The sequence below is a fragment of the Camelus bactrianus genome, chromosome 6, assembly GCF_048773025.1.
Source record: "Camelus bactrianus isolate YW-2024 breed Bactrian camel chromosome 6, ASM4877302v1, whole genome shotgun sequence".
NCBI lineage: Eukaryota > Metazoa > Chordata > Mammalia > Artiodactyla > Camelidae > Camelus > Camelus bactrianus.
This window is the reverse complement of record NC_133544.1, coordinates 98,341,173-98,366,996: the sequence shown is the minus strand read 5'-3', so window position 1 is coordinate 98,366,996 and position 25,824 is coordinate 98,341,173. Positions and strand designations below refer to the sequence as shown.

Below are 25,824 nucleotides of genomic sequence, written 5' to 3'. Positions count from 1 at the left end.
CATTTTCTCACCTGTTTATTTGGTATCTGTTCTTCTGTAAGCTGCCTGAAATGCTTTTTGGAACAGCTCAGAAGATTCAGTGGGTAGATAAATGGACAGATGTACAGGTGAGAGATGGGCAGACAGACAGAGAGACTCCAAGAAAAGGGGAACAAAGAAAATTTCCTATGCAGAACCCTCTTCTAGTCAGGGAAGAAAACCACCACGGAGAAGTGTGAAGAGGCAGGTGGCTTAGGACTGTTTCCTGGATTCCATGAAAAGTCACACCAAGAGAGAGGGTAGAACTATAAATAATAAAAGAAAAAAGCATGCATGCTTGAAAAATATATCTACAATATGTACTTTCTAAAGAATAGATTCAAATCAGCACGGCCCAATAACACAATCCTTGGGTGTTTACAGAAGTGAGAATCCCATCTCCAAACCACAAGGCATCCCTTCGGAGCACTAAGAGTCTACACGGGACGGTCTTAAAGCCGTAATCACAAAAGCTATGCTATCCTGCCCTTACGAGGAATGAGCAGCTGTGCTCGGGCTGCCCACGCGCCATTTACACCCCACAGCACCTCTAAGGGGGAGGGACGCCTAGCAAGCCCGTCTTTGCAGAACAGCAAACAAGTCCGGGAGAAGCTAATCTGACCTAACATTTCTCCATCTCTCAGGACTGGTCACTCCAGAGCAGGACTCGAACTCGGACCCACGTGTGTAATCACGTTACTACCGTGCTTTGCGTGCTTTTTGTGTGTATAATACATTTGTTTCTGGCATGAAAGGATATTTAATAAATGATCGGTTGTCCTGTCTATCTCATTAGCTCACAATCAATGTTTATAGTGTTGAATTGTACTCTTTTTCCCTGGAGAAATGAATGGAACGAGCGGGTGTTAGAATGAGGTGGGGCTCCATTCTTTATCTGGTACCTCATCTCATCCAAGTCCCCAACCAGGGAGAAGGAGCAAATGTTCTCTTCATCTTTTAAAGAGAGGGCTCCACTGATGGTGACTTAACTCCAAAACCAAGTCTGGGGAAAGGGCACATTCAGCAACCAGAGCAGTATCACCTGTAGGAAGGCGAAAACAGCTCACGGGAGGGCTCAGTGGGTCAGCCTGATTTAATTTCAATCGATAAAACAGTAACACACTCTAAAAATACTAGCATGCAATCGATTGGCTCTTTCTTGACATCTAGCAATTTTCCACAGCCCACATGTAAAATGATCGTGAACCAGTGAAAGATAGTGTCTACAGACAAGAAAAATCAATGCCACAGGTAGACTGAAACCCAGGCTGGAGGAAAGGAAGAGAAAGGGCATAGTAAAGAAGTGGGGAAAGGCTGGGGAAATAAAATCATCACAAGGACTCTCAAGCATCATCCAACAATCATACAATCATTCAAGAGAGAGAGAGAGTTACTGAGGTCCTATTCTGTGCAAGATTGTAGAGCGGGTGAAGCAAGAGCGCAGCGACCATTGTGGCAGCAAGTGGCGGTGCTCAAATACACTTCTGATTCTGGTACCTTGCACACTTGTCCTCAGTATAAAGGCAAAAAACAAAAAGTAAAATAAAACTCTGTAAACTCAAAGCATTGTTGAAAAAAAAATTAAAGAAGACCTAAATAACTGCACAGACACACCACGCATATTCCTGGATCAGAAGTCAGAGCTCTTGGAATGGCAGTGCTCCTCAAAGCGATCCGTATATTCAACGTGGTCTCGATCACAATCCCAGCGGGCTCCTCTGCAGAAACTGACTAGCTTCTGCTACAATTCATATGGGATTTCAAGGGTCTCAGTAACCAAATCGTACTTGAAAAAGAAGAACAATTTAAGAGGACTTGTAATTCTCAATTTCAATCCTTACAACTGTATCTCCAGGTGAGATTAGAGGCCATTGTGAAGTTATTACTGTGTTTATCCTTATTTTCTAAATTCTCTACAATGAATATAACTGTTACAATAAAAAGAATAAAAAGTAAGGTTTCTTTTAAAATATACACACCGATTCACTCATTGGGAAAAATATATTTTAACTATAAAGAGGTAAACAAATATCTAGTGAAAAAGGACTACTTAAAAACAAGAGTGTATTTACATTTTTCATTAATTGAAAACTGAAAAGCACAAACACATCAAGTTTCTAGGGAGACCGATGCAACAAATTATTTTCAAAAATTCTAATTGAACAATGAAAACTCAAAAAAGGGAAAATTGTGATTGACACCCAAGTGCAAACACATGGAAAGCAAAGGCCTAGAAATCACAGTTCCTTTAACTCTGATACTAACTCAATAGAAGAGGAAATTCCTCACTAATGGGACAGTGGAATCCCATGCATAAGACACCATAAACAGTACAAACTGCACTAGAATCTGAGGTGATTTTCTTAGAAGAATTCCAAAGTTACAACATTGCTGAAAAACTATAAAAACACTGACAGACAGATTAAAACACACAGTCATATATATTATATAGAAACATATGATGTCTACTCCCATGTTGCATAGAAATACAAACAGATTTGTTCATTTATGGGCACTGAATATTTTATCCCAGGTAGAATATTTCAACTAAAACAAATAACCAATAATACACTCCTCTTGTCAAATCTACTTGATAAGTTACTCTGCTATGTAACCATAATTTGTCTAAGATAGATCTAAAATTAGTGAAAAAGATCTTTGTATGGTTTCTTGAACTCTTCTCAAATTTCCAAACTTAATTTTAAAATAGATCTGAGCAGTATTTCTATATTAACTTTTCCCCCGTGAAATGAACAACACAGTCTGTTGTCAAAATTCTGTCCTTAGAATGATTCACAAGCACCGTATCCTAACAAAACTGCTGGACAGCAAGGCACTATCCAGACACTGTGACCAAACAAATGAAACACAAGGAAGACAGTGACCCTATTCTGGAGGGCTTACCGTATGTTTCAACACCGGGTATTTATTTGATTGGTTTGATTGGTTAGCAAAATAAAATCAATCAAGTACTTTCTGCTTTGAGCATTCAGTAAGACATGACTCTGTTGTTAGTGTCATGAGAAGGAAAGACTTAAGCATGACTTGATTAGGTCAATTAGCAAAAGCCATCACTGGGGAGTGAGTAATAAAGAAGTTAACTGATAGCAATGCTTCTGCCTACAAGAGACCTAAAATAAACCTACACTGATCTCTTTAAGGAAATGAGGAGATGAGGCCCCAATGAGAAAAACAAAAACTAACAAGAAATCAAAAAAGTAAAGACTTTTTCATTAACGGTTCCAGGAAGGAGTGGAGCATGGTGGTGAGGATCACAGATACTTGGGACAAACATGAGGGTCTGAATTCCAACAGCACTGTGTAGCTTTGACACTGATAAGTGAGTGAAATTTTCTGAATCTCAGTCTCCTATCCATAGACTGGGGACAAAAACAGCACCCGTCTCCTAGAACGGTCCTAATAATTAAGTTATTTTATATATAAAAGGTTAAATAAAATACCTCAGATATTAAATATTACCACAAAGGCACAAGGAAAAAAGAAAACAGAGATAAATTGGAGTTCATCAAAATTAAAAACTTTGCTTCAAATGACACCATACAGAAAGTGAAAAAACAACACACAGGAGAAAATTTTTTCAAATCATTTATCTGATAAGGAATTTGTATCTATAAAAAAAAAAAGGACCTCCTACAACTCAACAATAAAAAGGCAACTCAATTAAAAAATGAATAGAGGATCTGAAAAGTATTTTTCAAGGAAAATATACAAATGGCCAATAAGCACAAAGAAACGATGTTCAATATCATTAGCTGTAAGGGAAATCAAGTCAAAACCACTAGGAGAAACCGCTTCACACTCACTACAATAGGTTATAATCAAAAAAAGAGTAACAAGCACTAATGAGGACACAGAAGATGCAGAGGTCGCAGCCGTTGCTGGTGAGGATGTAACACAGCCTGGCCACTTTGCAAAAACGCCTGGCAGGTCCTTAGAGAGTTGAACATTTGGTTTCTGAATGACCAGGCAATTTTGCTTCCTGAGCACACACGTAAGAGAACTGAAAACAAATGTTCATATAAAAACTCCTACAGGAATATTCACGGCGCCATTACTCATCACAGCCAAAAAGCAGAAACAACACAAATGTCTATCACGTGATGAATGGATAAACAGAGGGGCCCAGCCATACAGTGGAATATTATTCAGCAATAGCAAGGCATAGAGTACTGACCCAGGCCACAACTTGGACAAATATTGAAAACGTTACTCAGTGTGAAAGAACTCAGTCACAATAGATGGTTCCACTTACATGAAGTAACTAGATTTACATGAAATTGCCAGCACAGGCAAATCCACAGAGAGAGAAAAGTGGCTTTCTGGGGCTGTGGGAGGATGGGGAAGATGGGAATGTCTGCATATGCGTAAGGGGCTTCCTGTTGGGGGGATGAAAATTTTCTAAGATTGACTGGGATGAACAATTCTGGGCATAGAGTAAAAACCGCCGTACATTTTAATGGGTGAATTGTTATTAAAACTGGTAAGAAAATAAGCACCTCCAGCCAGTTACCTTCCCATAGTAAATGCAAATTGCTAAATTTTATTACAGGAAGAAGAAACTGCCCTCAGCATGAAAGCAGGAGTTCAGCAAATGTGAGTTAACCGAAATTGGAAAAGAGCATTTCAGTTGAAACAGTTGATGAGTGTACACAAATTATTAAGACATGACAAGGAATATCAGTTTGACATCACGAAGAAGCATTCTGCTTCAAATGCAGATCAAGGATTCGGCAAGCCCAGCTGCTACAAATGACCAGAGAAGAAACCTGGTTCTTTAAACAAGCGCCAGAGCCAACAAGGGAATAATGGTGAGGAAAGCAGGCGGCCGAAAATCTGGAACAGTTTCCTACAAATACTTTCTCCACTGAAAATTCAAAAACAAAATGAAAGTGATGTGATGTTGTGTTGACCTCACGTGAATGGGCTTCCTCCGGTGCTCGACAGTTTTGTAACCCCGAATGAGAGACTCAGGAGAATCATCATGGCTCCTGGGAGTCACCAAATGACTGCCCACCAGCTCGCTGACCACCATCACATCTGCCAGGGTTGAATTGCAGAGAAGAGACCAACTTCTGAAAGGCACAGGAAATATAGACAAGGGAAGTAAAGGCTGCAGTCAGTCCTGGGACAGAGGCCTTCTGAGCAGAGGCCAGAAGGCTGCAGGTGAACATGAGTGGCCCTGGGGCAGAAAGGGACCACGGGGGAGCAGACCTCAATTCTCTTCTCTCTCTCCCTCGGGTAGGAGAGATAAAGTCTGCATCCTTCTCACCTGGAACTGTGGGTTCTGGCTGGCAGAAGTCTTACCAACATGGAATGAATTACTCAAGACTGTGGAAAAAGGAAAGAAAGCGAGAGGGATTAGGGAGCCAACTCCAAGAACCTCTCAAATGTTCCCATATTTATTGTGTATAATCAAAGGAAATAGTCTTTAACAGTTGTGTGATAGTAAGGAGGAACTTCGTGAAAGATGGGATGAGGCAGAGATTGTAGAATCCGCAATGAGTAAAAAGGCTTAGTTTATCTTTAGGGGAGACATGGGGAGAGGGGAACAAGATAAATTCTTAAGATATCTTCATTACAAAGCAGACCACCAGATCAGCCAGGTCCCTGTTTTGGGAATAATGTACTATCTAACAGCAAGCACGCCCAGCGTTTATAGCTGAGTGCCTGGGTCATTGCTGTGCAGAAATCTTCCACGCAGGTCCGCACAGGTAGAAGTGCCACAACGTGATCAGAAATTATACCGTCAGCACCCCTGGGCTCCCATGGACTGGTTTCAAATTAACCAAACTCATGAGAGACTGATGCAAGAAAACCAGAAATTGAATTTATTAATGTAACAGGAGATGTGAAACTACAAACCAGACTGAAATATCAGAGTTCAACCATGAGTACAGATTCTCCTCAACAGCCCAATCACAGGCAGGCAGTCACATGACAAGAGTGGACAGAAGCAGAGCAGGAAGGGTTTCTAGATTAACTCAATGGACTAAATTTCTGTTATACGAAAAGATCTGCTGCCCAGAAGACATTTAACGCCAATCACAGTGCACTGTCCGTGGACTGGGGCTGAGACACGACTGTGAGCACCTGTGTAACTCTCCTTTCCCTGTCCTTTCTGGGCTAAGTGATGCACAGAGGTACAGAGATCCAGGGATGCAGATACCTCTAAACACCCAAAGCCCATCCCTGGGAGCCTGGAAACCAGACAGCCAGGGTTTAAACACCAGCTCTGTCACTTACTAGCTCTGTGACTTTGGCCAACTTACTTACTCTCTCCATGCCTCAATTTCCACATTGTAAACCTGGGATAACTATCAAACCTTCCTTACTCACTTGTTGTGAAGATTGAAGGATTCATTTTTGTAAAACTCTCAGAAAAGAATGTAGCACATTTTTGGTGCTCAACAAATGTGAATTTAATAAGAAAGTGATTTACAAATCTCCCTTCTATTCATCTTCTGTGTTTCATGGCTAGTCTGAGTCCCAAAGGAAATCCTTATTTCCCCTCTTATAAACTCTTGGGGAGCACCCTTCTGTTGCATCTCACCACCTGTTTAAACTGAGGGAAGGGATGCCTCCTCCACAATCTGGTCCATGGAGAGTGTTTTTCCCTTCACACCCCTGACCCCTTGACAACGGCTAGCCCTCCTCACACTAACAGATTGAGGTGTGAGTCCGGATCTACAAGCAGGGCATATGAAACCTTTCCTTTCCCTCCAGTGTTGGCCACCCTTGGGAAGCACCCGGGATGCTCAGCTCCATGGAAGGCAGCCCTGTGCATGATGGGGCAGATCCTCTTAAGGGAAGGCTCACTGTGGCCCAGAGCTAACTGGGACTGCATGAGTCTCTAGTTCTGGGCCACAGTATCATGACACGCATTTTCCCACAGCCCTGAAGTTCATGGAGAACGTGGCTTCATCAGTAATACAGGAGCCATTTATCGCCTGTCTGTTCTTCTGTGTCATCTCTCAGTTGGCTGCTGGAGAAAACATGTGTATATGTATTGGTTCCCCTTAAGCCCCAATATATATGAAGTAACAAAAATTCTGTGGCTTAACATTGGTTCAGGGCGACTGTGTAACTGTCCTGACCCTGCTGATGCTAAATTATGGGTATAGGAACTATGGAACCTCCTCAAATATCTTTCAGCATAAAACCAGCTTTTCTTATTTTCCTGTTTCTTAGTAACTGCCAAAGACTGTAAAATGATGGCTTCATACAAAACAGGAGCTAAACTTTATGAGCCCTTTGACATTCCCACTGTGCTAAACACTTTACATAATTTCTAATTCTCACAATTCTGCAAAGCAGATACGAGCGTCCCCATCTCACAGACGAGGGAAAAACTCAGAGCAAACTGACTCAGGCTCACGTGGCTCAGTGGCAGCACGTGCACGCAAACCCAAGACAAAAAACTACACCCCTTCTTATATGTACAAAATCACCTCCCAACAAATGATACACAGCTGCTGGGTCAATACTCAGGGAACTCAGTACACTTTTCAGCTTTAAGGTGCTCCAGAGGCCGCTCTTAGCTGCTTTATAAAATTCCGGCTCACTGGTTGCTAACACTGGAAGAAAAGACCGATTTTGCCATTGTTTGCACAGCAAGTCTGAAATGTTCACAGCGAGATGACAGAAAAAGTCTAAGACATAAGCAGAATAATTTTTCCAGGTAGACAGACATAATGGACATTGTGCTATTCTGAAGCACTAAGCAACGGAATCAAAACAAAATAACATTTGTTAAGCCTTCTTTTGCAAAAGGAATATTAAGACTGTTAGAAGGTGCAACAGCACCACCTATGGCTAAAACACCTTCCAGGTTGCTGGGAAAGATGCAACACAAAAATTGCCTGTTGGATCAGAAAGAAGAATCAGATAATTAAATCTTATGTAGCACATAGTGCACTTTGCTTCGGGGAACGGAGGTGTATTCAGTATTTAATCTGACATTGCTAATACTCCTGAATATAAACAAAAGACACAGGCTCATGGAAACTTCTTAGTAGAGGAAAGAATCCAGTCCAGCCACTTCATTTTACAGGAGGGGAGACTGAGATCTGGGATCTGTCCTCCTGGCAATCAGCAGCAAATCTCTCCTAGGCCTCATGTCTTGCACTGTAGCAAAAACCAACAGATCTGTACTAGGCCTATATTCATAAAAGTCACGTCTGTATTTTTCCAACAGTAATTAATCTAGGTATCTTGCAAAATACTTCTCAAAGAGCCAGGAAAGCATACAAGTGTATTGAAATTCAAAAACATTTATTTGCACATTAAAACAGCATGAGCTTTATTCTATTAAAAAAAGTGACATGTCAAATCAATGTTTTGATATTTTAAAACCTATTAAGAGTGCAGAAAAATAAATCAAAATTTTCTTTAATCACAAAAGAGAGAAGCTTATTCCCTGAAAATGATCAATGTAGATTTTTCTAAACTTAATGGTTCTGGTCAGATTCCTACGAATTTAAATGTCTGAGTGGATGGTTACACGGCAACATGAATTCTGAGTTGTAACAACACACATTCTGTGTAAATAATATTCAAGGCCGTCTGCTTAAGGTGATTTAACTAGTCCCTGTCTCACTAGAATGATAAAGATTTCATTAAAACTTCATACTACACACACACACACAAAACCCTGAATCCTTGTTACTTTAAGCCATATTCATATATTCATAAATATGCATATTGAATATGCATCAGAAACAAGCCACCCTCTTTAGCATTCAGAGTTGATCCTTCTAAACTATCTGTCCTTGTGACAGCATATTTTTATAAGCAGCTCTTGGGTGCTTCATATACAAGGCGTCCACCTCTCACAGTCAAACAAGGTAAAGGGCATCACTCAAATTTCACAAATGAGGAAATGTACTTAAGCCATGAAAACAACTTACATATTCATCATCAGGAAAGAAAAGAGTAAAGATTTTACTTAGAATATTCACTGACAAAACTTTCCTCCATACTAAGACTACATAGAACCAATTCAGTCTTTGTAAATTTTTCTGTCAATAAGCACCACTAGAGAAAAACAAGCAACATCATTAGCAATGGTTGGACTTTCAAAGCCCACTCCAATTTTGCACTATAATCATTTTTAATGTTTTGATTTTAGTGTTTACAGAGCACTAAAATAAAAAAATATAAAGTTTTTAACTCATTGCCTGAGAAAGCAACATTTGTGAAAATGTACAATTTTAATTTATGCCACTCTGTCTAACATTCTCACTGGTGTCTCTCCTTTGAAGGCTTCATGAAGCTGAGATCGCTAAAATCGTTCATTTATGGACTCACAGGAGTTCGGGAAACCACTCAACTTGGGGCTGATCAGAGGAGCCATTGAGAATGCATCCTGTGCAGCCTGGGTTCCAGCCCTGAGCCTGCCAGCGCCAGCTGCGTGAGATTTGGGACAAGCTGCCCCATCTCTCAACCCCTCAGCTGCAGAAAAGGAGACACTGATACCTACCCTTAAACACCTGCTATGAATTAAAACATGAGGAAAGCATTTTAGCCTTAGGTAAGTGTCCACTCAGAGCAAGCTTGGTCATTATGATGATGAGGATTACTTTTAATAAGTTAAGGCAGACCAAAAATTAAAAATCACCATAAAGGAGAAACATTTTATGTCAATGAGCATTTCCTTTTGAATGGATTGCAGAATGTTCCATTGATTTTTTTAATAAATCAAATTTTGTCCACTAATTATAGATTTACAGGTTCATGGACAAGTCTTCAGAAAAAGAATTAGAGGTCACTAACCTCTGCATACAAAGAAAGTAAAATTTATAAAAAATCAGGGGGGAGATTATACCTCACTTGAGAGAGTATGTGCTCAGCATGCATGCGGCCCTCAGTTCAGACACCGGTAACTCCATTTAAAAACTTTTTTTTTAAGAAATGGAGAATTAACTCAAAAAGGTGGAGGAATGCAGAATTTTTTTAGAGAATCAACTCAGATTTAAGATGGGGAAAAAAATATCCATTTCTCACAGGAAATCTTGAGAACTATGTAAACCGGATCTGAGTTGTCTAATCTTTTAACATTATTCATGAATTCATATTACCAAGTCTTAAAACTGCCTGATAACCCACAGGGGTGATCCTGATCATAACAGCTGCCAACACGGATCGAGCTCCGACTACGAATGGTCTGTTCTGCCATCTCTGCCCCTGAGGCCTCACCAGGCTGGGAGCACTAAATTCGGTCATTCATGAGCATCACGTGTAAGTCCTCCCTTTCTGCTTCTCACTCCCCCCTCACCAGAACCTCTGAGGGAAGCACTGTTATCATCTTCCCCAACCGAAGATAAGGCCACTGAGGCACAGAGACTAAACCTGCTCCAGGTCACATCGGCAATAAAGGACGTCTATAATTCTGCTGTTCTATTATTGAGAAAGGAATCTGACATATCAATTCAAGGGAGACTGTTAAATAATCAAGTCTGTCAGGTCTTCACCTCAAAGAGCAGATACTATAGATTCCTGACGTAGGATGAGGCTGCCGCCACATACTGACCCAGCTTGAAATTAATATCCAAGATGAAGCAGCGGATACATGTAAATATTCACGACTGTCAACTCCGCTCTCGGGTCTGGGCCCTTCACGGCCTGAACGGGGGTGAAATTCCCACCCGTGTCAGGGAGGGAAGCGCAGTTCTTCCGGGACTCACCCAGGATTCACGGGCTGTTCCCCCCCACAGGCTGTCCTCAACTATTAAAAAGCTCTCAAGAATTTTACACCATGCAAAACTAAAAGACGTTTCTGCAGATGGAGCACTTTCTCAGGCTTAAACCTTTTTTGCCTACACTCAGCAAGTGGGAAAATAACACATGACTCTGCAAAGTCTCTGACCCTCACCACTCACAGGAGAAGAATGGCCTCAGCACAAGATGACTCTTCACGGATGAGAACAAAATAAACCCGCCCCCAACCACAGGCACTCCCAGAGACAGCGCTCAGCAGTCTTCTGCACACTCACGGTTGTGCAGCCCTCACCACCATCTATTTCCAGAACACTTCATCATCCCATAAGAACACCCCTGCCACTAGCAATCACTCCCCTACCCCCTCCACCCAACCCCTTGCAACCATCACCTGCCCTCTGCCTCTGCATGTGCCTATTCTGGGCATTTCAGATCACTGAATTCAACAATATGTGGCCGTTTGTGTCTGTTTCCTTTCACTTAACGTGCTGTTATCAAGGCTCGTCCAGGTTGAAGTGGTATCAGCATCTCTCTTTTTTTTTTTGAAAGTGTTAAAGTTTATTAGAAGGTGGTAAGTACTATCAAAAAGAGTAGAGAGGAGCATAAGTGATTGGGTTTCAAAGGGAAAAGGGCGGGTTGAGCAGTCAGTGTGGACTTCCCAGAGCAGGTGGCCTTTTTCATATTCCCCTTTATTTATTTTTTCTTTTTTATTCACTTTTACGTCTGAATAATGTTCCACTACATGGAGATACTACATTCTGTTCATCCATTCAGCAGCTATGTATGGACGAGCTCCAGACGAATGAGTGTAAGAGGTGACTAGGCAGGGATGGCATTTAAGCAAAGGGCAAGATGTGCTTTCAAAAAAAAAAAAGCCAACAAACAGAGGCACAAGGAAATTCAGCGCGTTTCTGAGAAAGTGCATGCTTGCTTCACGATGACTGCCGTGCAGGGCTGGGGGGGGATTGACAGGAGACACAATGAGGGAGTCACCTGAGAATATTCCCCATGCAAGCAGCTCAGCCAATTCTCCTCCCTCATCCTGTATTTTAGAGCCATTTTTGATAGGTTTTCTATTTCAAGTAACAGTACTTAGTTACACATCTGATCATCTGCATCAGATCACCTTACCTCCAAGACACAGAAAGTCATTCACTGACTGGAGCAGCTCCAAGACATAAAGGTGATGGACCAGGGAGTCCTGCAGCATCCCGGCCTGCAGGCACAAACCCCCATATGTTCCATGGTGATGTCCGGAAAGTAAAATGCATGGAAATTTCTCACTGCTTGTGCACGATATCTGCCCCCAAATGCCCCAAAATCATGCTGGCAAAGCACTACTGAGCCCTCTCACTACAAAAAAAAAAAAAAAAAGAGAGAGAGAGAGAAAAGAAAAGAAAAGAATAAAGCTAAGAAGGCAAATTTAGGGTCTTCCATTGAAAACCAGCAACCATCACTGCCAGTAACTCAGCTGGAATTGTCCTGACTTCAAAAACCACTGCGCAGTTACATTGCAAACGTGATAGACATATATGTATTCCACGTAGATGACATTACAGTAGGATTTTTCTTTTCAAAATTTCCAGTTGCAACATTAACACAAGAAAGATTATGTTTCAGCTTTAAAAAAATCAATTATTTTCCACTTTCTTAATTTTGAACCTATTATTATTTTATAAAGGGTGCTATGCTGCAAATTATAAACCTACTATTTGGCTTCTGCCAACAAGACCTTTATGATTTCACTATTTCAGAGCAAGATTTAATGATGCTTTGAGAAGTGGGGCCTGGGGCGCTCACTAACAGCTCTTTAAATACTGACAAGGATGTGCTATTTAAGTAATGCAAAGGCTCTAATTCTACATTAACTCAGAAACCAAAGAAACTACACCAAAGACTTACTTTATCATTTTTAAATTTTGCTATTCTTTTGAATATTAAATTTCTTAAAAGATAAGTTTTTTTTGAGAAAGACAGCAGCTGTATTAAATTTCCTCTCACCAAGAAAGCAATCTTTATCAAGAATAAATACCTCTATGGAAATCCAAAAGACGGGACGTTTCTAGCTAAGTGAACATGCAGATCTCAACACAAGACTAAATCCTATCAGATCTCTCTCGAACGAGCTCAACAATGTCCTGTGCTACCCTGAAACTTAGCTATTCTCTTCCAAATGTTGGCTGAGCTAAGATCATCACACAATGCAGGGAAGAAGAGAAAAGTCCACCTGGTTGCATCCGTTTTCTTCCAGCCACAAGGTGCCGCTAGGGGGTCCCCGTTAATAAGCTCTCCCCATGAGGAAATCCGGCATTCACACTGCCCCTGCCGTCCCCAAGCAGCCCCGACGCCCCTCTCCCACTGGTGGCCGCCCAGCCTGTCAATGGTCTTCTAATGACCCTCCCAGTTGGTGGCACTCTCCCCCTCTTCCCTGCTTCACACACACACACACAAACACACACACACACACACACACACACACACACACACACACACACACACACACACGGAGCCAGGACAGCCTTCCCAAAGCACAAATTTGATTACATCACCCCCACTTCAAACCCTTCAGAGGCTCCCTGGTAGAGTTCTAGCCCCACCCCCGACGCTGCTCGCCCAGCCTCACCTCAGTACCCAGGTCCCCAATGACCTCAGGCGCCCCCTGAACTGCTGCTACTTCCCACTTGCCTCCAAGCCCATTTTGACTGTTTGTCAAGGGAGCCTTCCTTCCCTCGAACCTCTACACTTTGGGTTAGGTGCCCCTACTGTGTTCCTAGAACATTCTACGCTAAGACAACTTCTGACAATGCTAAACTCTCAAGAAGCAATACATTTTGCTTACTACTGTGAGTCCACCCTCTCTCCCCTGGACACTCAGAATTGCATGTGTTATGAATAAATGAATGAAGGGGTGGGTCTCAAAGGGACGGGCAGAGCTGCTCTCGCCCACCCCGACCCCTTCTTTCTGTAGAACATCAGAAGCAAAACCAGGAGTACCTCTCCTGAGGGTCACTTTCTGCTGACACCCTTCACTGCCTCTTCTGGGTCAATTCTAGTAAAAAACCAAGCTCCTCCTAAGCCCTCCATCCCTAGGCCCACTCCAGTGTCCTCCCAAGCAGGGGCACCCTCCACCCTGGACCACACAGTGCACTCTCCCCGAGTCCCCACCCCACAAGCCTCCAGGCCTCTACTCGGGCTGCTCCTGCAACCTGAGTCACCCTCTTGATTCCTTCTCCTGGCTGACTCTTACTCTGTCCTCATAACTGAATGTAGAGCCCATTTCTTCAAGGAAGCCCTCTCTGATGAAGTCCTTTAGCTCTTGGCTGGGCTCCCTCTACAGCAGGACTGCTTGGCGACCAACTGGTGTTTGTCCACCTGCTCCTCTGAGACCATGAACTCTTGGAGGCCACGTGGGAAAAAGGAGTGAGACGATAAGAGGGGTGGGAAGAGCAAAAAGCAAAATCACAGCCCAAGTCCCAGATTCAAGGATTCTGTCTCAGAAGAAAAGAATAAAATGTTTAATACGTATGTCATTTGGCTATGATTTTTGTGGCTCATGGAAAGCAAGAGGTTGGTGTTCTAGTCTAAAATCCAAGTTACATGCAAAGAAATGTACATATTCATATCCAAAGGAAACCAGAGCTGCTCAACAACAGTTTGCAGTTAAAATCAAAGGAAATTTGATAAAGGCAATCTCTCTCGCTCTCTCTCTCTTTGTTTTTGTTTTTTTTTTTTTTTGTATCATATAGTTGTAGAACTATTTGTATAACTAAGTGATGGCTACAGCCTATGATTCTGCACTGGAGTGTTTGGGGCAGAGGAAGCCCAGATTACATGCACTGTGTAAATGCAATCACACCAACACACTGACAGGTGCCCTACTGGCTGAGCTGAAGTTCCAAAGCAGACAACATTACGATGCAAGACAGCTCTCATTAGAAAGTAAGGAATGCAATGTTCTGTACTCAATTACTTACGTTATATGGGCCATTAAGCGATAGTGCATCTTGTCTAATGAAACCCCAAAATAAATTGTTAACGTCGATTTTCTCCATCTGACCCTTGTTTGCTAAATTTGGATATCAAACCCTCACTCCATACAGAAAGCTCAGACCTACGGTGCAGCAGGTTACATCCCGTGGAAGAAAGCCTATCAAGGGAGAACTGGAGAGTTTCCCTTCAGAAGCTGCTAAGTCTGGTTTTGCACCAGTACGTCATTTGCAACCACGTCATCGTCAAAAGAGTAAGACCTTACCTCTGTGGGGCGAAAAGCACTGCGGTGCTTCTGAACAATTAAAGAACACTGAGATTTGGGAAAGAGTCCTGAGGCACTTAAATCGTACTTTTTGTGAAAGGCTCCAATACTGACCCAATTCACCAATCCAGGTACAACATGGAGGTACCGGAATTAGTAGAGAGAACATGCCCTTGAAGTCTGACAAGGTCCTGCTTGAATCCTGCTACAGCATTTACTAGCCGCGAAATGGACCAATTCCTTAACCCCTCTGAGAAGGCTTCCCAATCTGCAAAAGGGGGCTGCCACCGCCCACCTGGGAGGCACGGATGTGAATGCAACACGCAAGTAGTGAGGCCGACTGCTACCTGACACGAGACCTGGCTAGTTTCCCTCCGCTGCCCTTCTCCCCCTTTAAACTTGCCCTGTTCCCCCTGGTAAGGGTCAAGCCCCGGACCAGACTGCCCGATTCTTCTGTGTATCCCCGGATACATGTCTTACCCTTAGGAGGCCAGAAAAGAACTATCTCCTCCAACGTCACTATCAATGTTCTTAAGAGTCTGGGTTTTTTTAACTCTATTTTGCAGGGAGACAATTCCAGAACTGTCCAACCACCATTCTCCACTTTGGCTCCTTCTCACCTCAAATCTTCTGTCTGCTGGCCTTTTGTTCGTGGGAAAGAGAGTCCGCTAGGGTGGAGACTCCCTAGGCCTCTGTCCCTCCCTCACAGGTGAGTGTGACTACATTCTCAACACTCCCCACTCCGACTCCATCTTCCGAGGAGGTTCCCCTCCTGGAACATGCAGCCCCTGCTTCATCCCCAGACGCGCACTCGTGGCCACAACCCTCCATTCAGATTTCTTCCTGGGTGGCCCTGCCCACCCCCAAGACCCTTAAGGATAAATGCCATTGCTCTGAAAATCCCAAACGCCACTGAGTGACACGCCAAAGCTGCATGGTCTGGGCTTTCCTCCAACCAAGGCACAGCCCTGACCCGCCTCAGCCTCAGTCTGCACCTCTCGAGATGAGCTCATCCACCTGCACGGCTGTGAACACCAGCTAAGAATGACGACTCCCAACGTGTATCTCTAGCCCGGCTCCTTCACCTGAGCCCCGGGGCCATAGACCCGAGTGCCTCTTTGAAGTCCTAACTTGGATGACAAATGGAATCTTAAAAATGCCTCATGTCCACCATTTACTCTAAAGTTCGATTCCTGGCAGGTACTTCCCAGGCTCCCGATTTTAGTAACAGACCCAGAACCAACCTTGGTGTTTGAGGTCACATTCAATTTCCCCTGTTCCTCCCCCCGGCCCTGCCCTGGAATCAGTCTTGTCATTTCTATTGCTAAGCCAATCTCAAGTCTGGTTCTGCAAGGACCACGGATGGAACCCCACAAGCTGACAGCAAGGTGCAGTGCGTCACAGTCCTCCGAAGAGAGCTCCCTGGAGGGGGAGGCATCTCCTGCTTTTGGTCACCTCAGAAGGCACTGGATTCTCACAAAGGAGGCCCAGGAGAAGGGACTCAAGGTTCTCCTGTGGTCTGAACTTTGAAGGGCCCGAGGTTTGGGTCAGTTCCTAGTTAGCAGACACACCTGCCAGTGAGCAGATGAGGATGGGGGAACCCAGGCAAGGCTGTTCTCACTCCGACCCCTGGGCTCTCGGGAGCCACGGGAAAGGCCTGTGAAGGGCACAGCCCAGCCTTCACAGATCCCAGCCTGCATTTGCCAACCCAGAGAGCCTAGACTCCTACTTGCGATTCTTGTGTTCTGTTCCCCCCCAGAATGTGATGGGCTCTTTCAGAATGTCTGGCCTGTCTCAAGCGAGACCAAGTCAGTGAAGGATGAAGTGTCCACAATTGGACCAGGGCATGAAAGTTGAAACAAGGTCTCATGGCCAGCATGACGGTGGTGGCCAAACCCTTCCCCCGGGTGAGATGAACCAGTGTGTGGGTGAGAATGCAAGGTCACTTCACAGCTGACTAGGGTGTTGGAGACTCACTACCGCAAACTAACGACACGGCCGTCAGTGGTGGACGTCAGCTGCAACAGACACGGAGTCAGCTATTTACTGCCATAATGGGTTAATAGTAAAGGCTGGTGCAGGGAGGACTGCATGGCTGCTGAGGCAAACCACAGACCCGGCTCTGAATGCCCACCGGCTGGAGCAGAGAGGAAGCTACAGTCCCCTTTAGCGGTCCCTGTGTCCACCAGATCCAAGTGAGCCAGCTACTTAGGAGAAGGCCATGTTGTTCTGATACTCAGAAAAACCAGCCTCGTAAAGGGAAAATAAGAGTGGCATGGAGTTTAGACCCGCTACTGCCTCTCTATGAAGGCAAAGTAAATTAAATGGCACCGGGAAGGTGAATGAAAAAACAAAAAACAAAAAACCGGTGACTGCTTCTTCCAACAGCATCCCCTGCAGCTGCTCACCCCCGAGACTGCCACTTTCTCACCAGTGACCGCCGGCCAGGAAGCTCCGTCACGCACGTCACACAGCGACAGCCCTGAACCGCGTGCCAAGCACGTTTGTCTAAAAGCCAGAATCAAGGAAGATGCTGCATATTTTGACATTCCAAGTTTAAATACTCCTTGAAAAAAATCCCTCAGCAGCCGCCTAAATCAATTCACATCTCACTTCTTCAAAACAATGAAACAAATTTAATAAGGGCGCATTTGTCACCAAACATAAGGAGGACAAAACTGGTTCCTCAAAGCAAGGATTTTAACAGGTATCAAACACCAGTGGGTGATGTGCTAACAAAGCAAAAATTCCAAAAATCTAGAAAATAAAAAGATGACTAGGATAATATATGGATCAAGGCAACTGTTAAGGTTTTTGCTTTTTAAAGCGATGGGGACAGCACGGAGGACAATCTCGCTATTTCCAATGCAGGGTGTGCACAGTCCACTTTTCAGACGCAACAACATGCTCACAGGGCGGTACAAGATAGAAAGGGAAATAGAAAAAGGAAAAGAGGAACAGCGAAAATAAAAACACATGAGAACAAAAATAACTGAGAGCAATTACAAGAATTTACTTGAGTTTGGTGAGGACAGGGACGAGGGGACGGTGAGACCCACCCTCACCTATTGTTCCAGGGAAGGCAGGGGCCTGAGGCGAGCGGCGCTGCCGGGGGACCCCAACGTGGTCAGCGCCCCAAACCTAAACTTCACCTAGATGCGTGTAGACAGCTTTTGAGCTACAAAATGTGGTCGCATATCAAGCTGGACAATTTTACTCACTCCCACCAAGAGTAACAGGAGAGAATTAGGCTCTGTTCCTGCACCAAAGCATTGTTTAAAAAAGTAATGACTGTGTAATAGTAAAAGAAACAATGGAGTAAAAGTGACTGGAGGAGAACTTACTTGACCGGAGCTCACTGGCCGCGTTATCTCACTGACGTTCAGATGCTGGCTGAGCCCTTACGGTACCAAAACAGACAGACCCACCAGGAGGGAGGTTTAATGCGCTGCTGTATTTTGATGCCGAGGAGCCATGCCTGGTACACAAGAATCTGGGTAAACACTGGTGACAGTGTCAACCACTATGGGCTAAGCACACAACCAGCTACTCCGCCAAATCCCAAGGACAGACTTCAAAAGGCAAAAACAAGCTGGTATTCTCTGGTGGGTCTGCAGACTCAGAGCCAAGCAGTTGCTGAGCAAACGTGTCACCCGTGCCTCCTGTGACAAAAGAGGAGGCACTGGTCAGGGGGCTGGGGCAGGGCTCCAGGCTTCCACTGCTCACCCACCATTATGTCCAGGGGGAGATGTTGGTCCCTACTTACGTTGCACCGATGTACCGACATTGACTGACGCCTGGGGACTCAGCAGGAGGTGACAGGTGACGGGAATGGAGCCAGCCTGGGAGTGGCACGGTGCTGGCATCTGTGTCCTCAGCTTTGCCTAGGCCACTACATCTGCCAGCTCATCTACAAGAAGCAGAAGGGGAGAAAGCCGTGTAGATCACGGGGCCCTGTGAGGACAAGTACAGGTCATGGAGACCACAAGCCTCTCCCCTTCCTTAAGATATAGAGGTATGTCCGGGGAGGAAGTGAAAATGCATCCAGAGACCGCCAGGCACCACAAGCAGGTGGGACTCGGGTCCCCTGTGACTGTCACTCACAGGACTGGTCTGGACTTTCTTTTTATCAATTCTCTGGCATCTTCTCCTCCAACTTACCAACAACCAGAAAGTAGAATCTGATTTTAGACTCACAGAGAATCGCAGAAACCCTCCTCCACATCAGGCCCGGCAGCTCGTGCCAGGCCCTCCGACCGTCACCTGTGGGACCGCCATGAGCCCTCTCCAGACTCAAGGCCCGAGGCCGTAGGTAGGGGTGGCACAGATTCCCACACTCTCCCCAGCAAAAGGGGACCACCTCTCGGCAAAGGCATCTCACCTTCTTCTTCCCGAGGGACATCTCGATAGATACACAGGGAAACAGAGCAGAATGTTGGGGGGTAGGCAGCCCAGAAGAGCTCGTCTGCACTTCCAAGGCAAAGTGGGTCCGTTGACCTAATCACAGGGACAAAGTGAGGACGAATCTTTCCCTGCTGTGCCCCATGCTCCGTGACACGCCTTTCCCTGCGTAAGGAGCTCATTTGGAAGCCCCTGGCAGTGTTTCTGTTGTCCTAAATTGGCATGGTGGTTGTCAGGCAGGGAGAGAGTTCCTGAGCCGTGCAGGTGCTGGACCTGGGAGGCAGGAGACACTGGCTCCACCCCCAGCTCAACCAGCACCTCTTTCTGCGTCTCAGGATTCAGCATGATATCTATAAGCAAAGGGATGAGACTGTCCCAGGACATGCTGTCCAACAGGAATGAAATGACAGCCATGTAAAGAAAGTTTCCCAGTTGCCACATTTAAAAATGTAACCCCCCCAAAAAAAACCCTAGAAACTGATTTTAAGAACATATCTTACTTATTGTACAGTATGTAAAATACTATCATTTTGACATGTTATCAATAAAGAAAGAAACAAGATAGTTTACATTCTTTTTACTAGACAAGTCTCAGCGTCTGATGTGCATTTGACCTAGAGCACATCTCAGCTCAGAGCAGCCTCCTCCCCAGCTCTCCTAGCATCAGTGGCTTTGGCTACTCTATTGGACAGCAACTCCAGGGGTCACACCAGGGGAATTGGCTGAAAAGCGGGAGTAAGTGTCCATAATAACCGTAAAAGTATCTCTCTGAAACAAAGGCGGATTCACTTTTAAACGTCTGAAAACCGGCGGGTTTCACCTCCCTCACGCCTTGGCTACAAGACAGCCCTCCTCCTTGCTGATCCCTTTCTGGATATAGGGAAGCAACCCTTCACACAGCCAGGGTGTCCGGGCATCCAGGTAGACTTTCCTGCTCTCTGTGTCCAATCCCACAAAGTCCTCCTTCTCAAACAGGATGTAGAGCAGGAGGATCTTGTCCCCAGTCTTGTCGGATGCACAGTCCAGCCACTTGGAATTGAGCATGATGAAGAGAGACTCAGTGAAGTCCTCGATCCTCTTCTCCACCACCCTGCAGTCCTCGTAAATTGAAGGCCACGTTTGTGCGCGGCTGCTCGGCCACCTCCCCATGCAGCACAAAGACAAAGAGCCGAGAGTCATAGAGCGTGGTGCCATACAGCTCCTCTGCACGTGGAGCTTCTCGAAGGTCTTGGCCAAGAGGCAGTCAGTAATGGTGACAAGGCCCACGACCTTGCGGTGGGTCTCGAAGTCACTCCACCCATTCTCGGGCGCATAGTGGTGACTGTAGTGGATACAGAGTGCCCACTGCGAGCCGCAAGGGATGATCTGCCTCACCAAGGAGATTCGCTTATAGATGCAAAAGAAATTCTCCTCTGAGATGATCCCCACGGGTTGGACCACCACGGGGAGAGTCTGGTGGTCCTAAGCACACTGCACGTAGTCAGGGATGTTCAAGTTGCAGGCCCTGACGAGAGGGAAGAGGAGACCGAGGTACATACTGTGCTGCGGGCTGCGGGCCTCACTGGGTTGCGGTGACCTGGTGTGTACCAGTCAGAAGGCAGGGGGAGCCCAAGCAAAGCCGCGGGTACAGTTTGTCCTCAGCATCTGCACATGGCTACCGCAGGTCGGATCACATTACGCAGCTTTTGGTCTAGGCTTCCGACCTCTGCAGAAAGGGTCATTTCTTGTTTTCTGTTTCCAAGCACCTAGCCAGGCCCTGATGCAAAGTCAGTGCTCAAAACTGCTGAATAAAGGAATGAATAAAGGAACTGCTTCCACACCCCTCAGCAGGATATAATGCAAAGAAACACAGTAGGATCAAAAGACCTGGATTTCAACTCCAATTTATTTGAACTCCTAAGTTGCAGAATACTTGATAAGAAAACTTGCTTTGGGGAGGAGGGTTCAGTTCAGTGGTAGAGCACATGCTTAGCATGTATGAGGTCCTCGGTTGAATCCTCAGTACCTCATTTTAAAAAAATGAAACAAATAAATAAACCTATTTACCCCCCTCAAAAAATATTTTTTGAATTCCAAATTCAAGGAAAAAAAAAAAAAACCTTGCAGTTGACACAACATTGTAAACATGAGTATACTTCAATTAAAAACAAATCCTTGCCTTACAAGAATATATCTGGATTATGGAACTTTACAAATGTAAAATGCCTAGGGTACCACATGCATAAGAAGAAGGAACTGTACAAATTTACTATCCCTCATTTATGAGCTATATTTCCTTTTGGCGGTTTATAACATCTCAGAGCTAATTTTCTCAGATTAAAAAAAAGAAGGAAACATTACCGGATTCTCCATACTGCTGAAGAATCAGATAAATCTATGATAGCATCTGACCCACAGAGTTTACTCAATAAATGCTTGTTGAATGAATGAATAATCAAGCAATGTGAATGCTGCTCCCTGCCACAGAGAATCATGATGATACTGCCAGGAAATCCCAAGCCCAAGTTTCACCAGACTCTACACTAACCATGGGTGACCTGGGCAGGCCTGTGTGCCCTCTTAACCCCAGTTTAATCATGAATAGAAATGAGGGCAATAACACAAACCTCAAAGGGTTAGTGAGTCATTACTGAATTGTATACCAACTTTGCAAGATGGAACCTTTAAAGAAATTTGGGCAAAAAGTCCGTAGGCCCTCTCCATATTATCTCTTACAACTACATGGGAATCTACATTATATCTCAAAATTAAAAAGTCTAATTTATTAAAGAGGCTATTGAGGTTAAATGAGCTCATTGTCTCAAATAAGGAACACACAGTACAAATCGGTCAATGCCCAGCCCATGAGATACACTCAGTAAACATTCCCACTGAGCCCACTGGTCCCTCCAACTTCAGAGCATGATGATGTGTCCTCATGGCCAGAGGCCCCTGCACCTGAAGCTAACAAAGCTAATGGTCCCCACTTTCAAGAGCCCCTGCCACCACCGTAGGCCTAATTTTGTACTTGTAATTTTTTCTTTTTATTAAATAGAAAAACGTAATAGCATAGCCTTCAGGTCACCAAAACCTGACCACAGAGATCATGATGGCAGCCCTTCTTCATGAAACAATAAAATGAAAAGCCATTTCCACAAGATCTCTGTGTAAATCTACTAGGGAACCTCATCCTGGACTGAGAGGAAGAGGCCTGGGGAGGAGGGGGCCATCTGCGGCACACAGACCCATGGGCCACCTGTCCCACGATGGACTTTAGACCCAACCCTCACCCTCAAGGAACTTCAAAATAGACACAGACAGAGAGCTGTGGACAAGATTTTATTTTTTTTAAAGAAATCCCTGATTCTCTCTCAGGTTTTGTTTCTACCGAGAAACAAATATCTTATGTGTATAATGTTTCACAAAAGACTTAAATTGTTATCACCCCAACTTGACGCATTAAGAAACTGATGGAGAGAAGTTTATCACATTGTGCAAGATTAGAGAGAGGCAAAAAAAAAAAAAAGATTAGAGAGAGGCCACTTCGGACACTGTATATAAGCCCAAGCCCCTGTTCCAGTGCTCACACTAGAAAGTGGGATATGCTGCCCCTTTCCTGCCCTCTCCCTGCAGTAAATGTCTGAAGAGTCTTTTCTGTGCCACCTGGAATCACAATCACTTCAATTTTCCACAAAGAGCTATGTCACTCCTTGGAGGATGTGTCAAAATGTATATGTTGAATGGGAGGAGAGATTTGTATTTTCTGTTTCTCAAAGGAAACATGGCTTAAAAGAAACTGAAAAGCACTTTTCTAGTCTAAATCTTCATTGTGCAGAGAAGGAAATGGAGGCTCAGAAGAGATGAGGAAAGGGCCTTATTAACAAATATTGCCTCAGCGCAGCACCAAGCCAGCCTTGGGCACTGCTGGGGGAGGATCTGGAAGGCCCAGGAGAATGAGTCTTAGAAAACGGAAAGAGAAGAAGCATACAAGGCTCCGTCTCTACACCACCATACCATGAAGTTCCACCAAATTACCCAGTATGGGTGCAGCCAACATTAAGGTGGGCTAAACCGGTTATAGAAACCTGGAAGTCTCAATCATAGTGGAAATTCCAACATTTACTATGTTTTTTTTCCCAGTTCAAGCATCAGCTCAGTGGGTGCTCTGTACCAGGCACTACACGAGGCCTGGAGTTCTCCCAAATACACAACTCTTATATCACGTGTGCAAAACACAAACAGGCGCACCAGAAGGAAAATGCCCACAGATAAGGTGGAATTACTGAAACTGAAAGCAGCCAACCAGCATATATTACTAGGAAAATCGATGCTGCAAAAAATAAACTCATGGACATAGAAAGCAAACTGTGGTTAGCAGGCAGGAAAAGGGGGGTTAACAGATACACATTAATAAATATAAAATAAATGACAAGGACCTACTATATAGCACAGGGAACTATATTCAATTTCTTGTAATGAGTTGTACTAAAAACAATCTAAAACATATGTAGATACATATGCATATGTTTATAACTGAATCTCTGCTGTACATCTGAAACTGACATTCTAAATTGACTACACTTCAATAAAAGATAATTTTAAAAAATAAGTAAAAATAAAAGCAACGCCATTTAGAAAAAATAAACGAATACTCTGATCCCCTTAGCTGTAGGTGCTGGAGAATTCTGGTTACAAACACCAAGTCCACTGGATCACTCCAACACTGGCTGTCACTCTTTCTGACCATCAGAGAGTCACTTGGCTTCAGTGAGTTTATTTTCTCTTCTGTGAAAGGCTTCAGTTGCAACTAACGATGTATCTCATCATTCACAAACCCAACAATTAATGAGGACTTCCCATGGGCCAGGCTCTGGAAATATGAAAATATAGGGTCCGAGATATATTCATGGGTAGAAGAAATTTATGCCATAAAGATATTAATTCTTCTTGCTTTGATAGACAGATTCAATACAATTCTGTTTAGATTTCCTACCAGATTTTTTATGGGAAACAAGATAATTTATGGTCAGGAACAGCCAAGAAACTTCTTTAGAACCAGCACTGGGAAGGTGTGGATAGGTCATTCATTTCCACTGGTATTTCTGAAGTGATGAAAACGTTCTGGAATATTAATGGTTGCACCACTGTGAATATGCTAAAGCTGCTGAATTGTAGCATTTAAGTGGGTGGACTTCATGGTGTGTGAACAATATCACAATAAAGATGTTAAATGAAAAAATATTTCTTGACAATTATTTTTCCCTCTATACAACTAGTCTGCCCCACAATTTAAGAAGAACAAGAAAACCAAAACAAACCAAATTTTGCCAGGAGCTCTTTACGACTGCAATGTCCCTGAGTCTACAAAGCCTCTGGTGGTGCTGTTCCTGTTAACACACCCTAGCTGGATTGGGCTAGTTAGGGACTGTAACTATTTTTTTAACATCGACGGTCACACGTTTCACCCTGGGAGAGGGAAGGATGGAGGATGTCACAGCCTCATGCCTTCAGCTGATTTTTAACTGAACCAAGCCTTGCTTTCAACACTGTAATCCCTCTCACTATAAAAACACATGACACCAACAAGCACCGCCATCATAACACGTGAAAGTGTTCAAGGTACTTACCTGGGGCAGAAACACTGAGGGAGGAGACGGAAGCTCGCTCAGCACTGACGCTCCCTTTTACCGACTCCACCAGGAGAAGCTGGGGTTTACAGCCGGAGGCACTCAGCTGGGGGAGCAGCGCAGACGCCACTGAGCTGGTCCCCAGGGAGAGGGAAAGGGAGAGGAGGGCAGCCCCGTGGTCGCGGGGCAGGGAAAGACGGGGGGGACGCGGGCTGTAGCCCCGCTCGGAGGCCAGCCCCAGCCCCAGCCGCCCGACCCATCCGGGTCGGCAGACCCCGCCCGCCCGGGACACAGCCCGCCCAGGGGCGGGGACGGGCCGGCGGCCGAGGAGGGGCAGCCCGGGAGGAGAGGACTCGCGGGTGGGAGAGGGGAAAGGGACGCCAGCCACGGACACAGGGGAGCCCGGCTGGGGCGAGAGGCGGCAGGTGCACACCTGGCCCTGGACAGCTGTGGCCGGGGCGCCGGGGCAGGAGCAAATGTCCTACCGGGCGAAAGAGCTGAGAAGCCTTTGGGGCCGATCCCCGGCTCGGAGCTGGAGCTTCCAACCCTCATTCCAGCTGGCAAAGACTGCGCATGTGCAGGAGGGCCAGAGATCCTCTCCGAGTTCTGTGAGAGAAGGTGGGGAAGCAAGGGACGGAGAAGATGGGAGGAGGACGGGAGAAAGGGAAAAGTGGAGGAAGAGACATGGACAGGAGGAGCAGAGAGAAGGCAGGGATCTGGAGGGTGGAGGAGAGTAGCAGAGATGGAGAGAAATAGTTTTAACTCTGGGGGCATCCTGAAGGAGGCAACAGTCCTGCCTGTGCACACTTC

The 25,824-nt window shown here is 44.8% G+C and overlaps 1 protein-coding gene across 3 annotated transcripts in view; it reads right to left on the bottom strand.

Annotated features, from left to right (window-relative positions):
- Positions 1-25,824, bottom strand: part of LOC141578004 (uncharacterized) — a 115,580-nt gene extending 89,756 nt beyond the window's left edge. The window contains exons 1-2 of one of the 3 annotated variants that reach the window (XR_012507832.1): positions 25,448-25,824; positions 25,015-25,120 (exon numbers count right to left, since the gene is read on the bottom strand). The gene's annotated coding sequence lies outside the window, so the exon portion shown is untranslated. The other 2 variants (XR_012507831.1, XR_012507830.1) reach the window with 2 other exon arrangements.